Source organism: Dendrobates tinctorius, unplaced genomic scaffold (assembly GCF_039654945.1).
Source record: "Dendrobates tinctorius isolate UK_male_01 unplaced genomic scaffold, ASM3965494v1 ptg000031l, whole genome shotgun sequence".
NCBI classification, from domain to species: Eukaryota; Metazoa; Chordata; class Amphibia; order Anura; family Dendrobatidae; genus Dendrobates; species Dendrobates tinctorius.
In genome coordinates this window covers 10381162-10384324 of record NW_027361699.1, presented here as the reverse complement: position 1 = coordinate 10384324, position 3163 = coordinate 10381162, and positions in this window count along the sequence as shown.

Sequence of the window (3163 nt, the reverse complement as noted above, 5' to 3'; positions counted from 1 at the left end):
ATGCGGTCACCCCAGCCGAGACAAATTCATTCACTGGGAAATGTCATTTTACAACCTTATCTGGTCATGTGATGTGTGACACATCATCAGACACATCCTGTTTCATTTATGAAGGAGGGACTCTGAAAGTCACAAAGCCTATTTTATAGGGCCATAAGGCGGCCTTTACTATTCTTAAATGGCTAGCTGTCAGCCCTCACTATTCTTCGAGAACCATCAGTCGGCTATGCTTTGTTGTTCCCATTATTAAACAGTGAGTCTCCTATACTGTTGTTGCAGTGAGCGGCAGTGCTGCCCAAAATTTGGATGCGCACCAATACCTCTTTGAAGAGATGTACAGGAGGGACTCATGAAATCAATGTTGCCATTATTAGGAATTTGGCACTCCCATACTGTTTCTCTATGCATTGAATGCAAGGCCTGCCCTGCACCAAATTTAGACGCGCCCCAAATAACCCTTTGAAAAGACGTAAACGAGTGCCATCTGAAGCAATGTTCCCATTATTAGGAAGTGGGTACTCCCATACTGTTTGCCTATGTATTGAGTGCAAGGCCTGCCCTGCCCCAAATTTAGACGCTCCACAATAACCCTTTGAACAGACGTACAGGATGGCCACCTTAAAGCATTGTTCCCATTGTTATGAAGTTGATACTCCCATACTGTTTGCCTATGCAGTGATTGCAACACCTGCCCCAAATGTGGATGCACCCAAGTAACCCTTTGAGCATACGTAAATGAGTGCCACCTGAAAGCAATGTTCCCATTATTAAGGAGTTGGTACTCCAATACTGTTTGCCCATGAAGAGAATGCAAGGCCTTCCACAAATGTGGACACACTCCAATAACCCTTTGAAGAGATATACAGGATGGCCACCTGAAAGCAATGTTCCCATTATTAAGAAGTTGGTACTCCTATACTGTTACCTATGCATTGAATGCAAGGCCTGCCCTGCCCCAAATTCAGACACACCCTAATAACTATTTCAACAGACCTACAGGATGGCCAACTGAAAGCAATGTTCCCATTATTAGGAAGTTGGTACTCCCATACTGTTTGCCTTTGCAGTGAATACAACACCTGCCCTGCCCTAAATTTAGACATTCCCCAATAACCCTTTGAACAGACATACAGGATGGCCACCTGAAAGCAATGTTCCCATTGTTAGGATTTACCAGATGGCAATAGAGTGGAGGGAGGACTACATACAGCAAGAGCATACCTGCAGCGCAGCAGCGAGTCTACCAGCAGGTAGCAGCAGAATAGTCAAACAAGCCAGGTCGATATTAGTCTGTAACGCAGCACCAAAGTAATAAACAAACACAGAGTCAGAAGCAAGAAAATGGGTCTGTACCAGTCAGGAGCAGATATGCCTAAAACAAGAGACAAATAGCAGGGCAGGCATCACAAATAGAGTACAGACAGCGCTTCCCAGGTTGGTGGATTTTACATCTCTTTTATTCTTCCTTCTGTGGCGACGTTTCGATCATACAAGATCTTTTCCAAGCCCTAGCAGGTCAGGGTCCAAGCCAAGTCAAATACCAGAGAGTACAAAACATGAAAGGGGAACACAGAGTTGGGATGGATGGGAAGAGGGGAAAAAACAGACACGGGCAAAGTCAGAAACAACAGAAGGACAAATCAGGGTATATATGGAGTCAGCTACTCACACCGTAGGCAGAAACCATAACTGACATCCCCTGCAGGATGCAGGGAAGAGAAATAGCCAGCCTGGAGCCAGAAAGAGGCAGAGAAAAGTTAACCCTAGACATGATCAGATCGGTAAAGAGAGACAGGATACAAAAGTCGGCTTGGATCATAACAGCAGTGAATGCAACACCTGCCCCAAATATTGACGCACCAAAATAACCCTTTGAACAGACGTACTGGATGGCCACCTGAAAGCAATGTTCCCATTATTAGGAAGTTGATACTCCAATACTGTTTGCCCATGCCTTGAATGCAAGGCCTCACTTCACACAAATTTAGACGCACCCCAATAACCCTTTGAATAGACTTACTGGATGGCCACCTGAAAGCATTGTTCCCATTATTAGTAATTTGGTACTCTCATACTGTTTGCCTATGCATTGAATGCAAGGCCTGCCATGCCTCAAATTCAGATGCACTCCAATAACCCTTTGAACATACGTATGATTCCATGATTAAGCCCTTTCAGGGTGAAACACGTAGGAAATTGCTCCCCTCCATACGCCTCTTTATGTCGTTTTTACCTGATGGTATGAAGATTTTATATTCTCAATAAAGCAATTATTATTTTATCTCCTGGAGACGCTGGAAAAATCCTTCTTTATGTTGTGCATACGTATATGAGTGGTACAAGAGGGCCACCTGAAAGCAATATTCCCCCATACTGTTTGTCTAAGCATTGAATGCAAGGCCTCCCCTGCACCAAATTCAGATGCACTCCAATAACCCTTTGAACATACGTATGATTCCATGATTAAGCCCTTTCAGGGTGAAACACGTAGGAAATTGCTCCCCTCCATACGCCTCTTTATGTCGTTTTTACCTGATGGTATGAAGATTTTATATTCTCAATAAAGCAATTATTATTTTATCTTCTGGAGACGCTGGAAAAATCCTTCTTTATGTTGTGCATACGTATATGAGTGGTACAAGAGGGCCACCTGAAAGCAATATTCCCCCATACTGTTTGTCTAAGCATTGAATGCAAGGCCTCCCCTGCACCAAATTTAGATGCACCCCAATAAGCCTTTGGACATACGTATATGAGTGGTAGCTGAAAGCAATGTTCCCATTATTAGGAATTTGGTACTCCCATACTGTTTGCCCATGAAGTGAATGCAAGGCCTCCCCAAATGCGGACGCACACAATACCATTTTGAAGAGCTGTACAGGAGGGCCACCTGAAAGCAATGTTCCCATTATTAGGAAGTTGGTACTCCCATACTGTTTATCTATGAATTGAATCCAAGCCCTGCAATGTCCAAAATTTAGATGCACCCCAATAACCCTTTGAACATACGTAAATGGATGCCACGTGAAAGCAATATTCCCATTATTAGGAAGTTGGTACTCCCATACTGTTTGCTCATGAAGAGAATGCAACAATTCCCCAAATGTGGATGCACCCCAATAACCCTTTAAAGAGACGTAAAGGATAAACGCAATGATCCCAT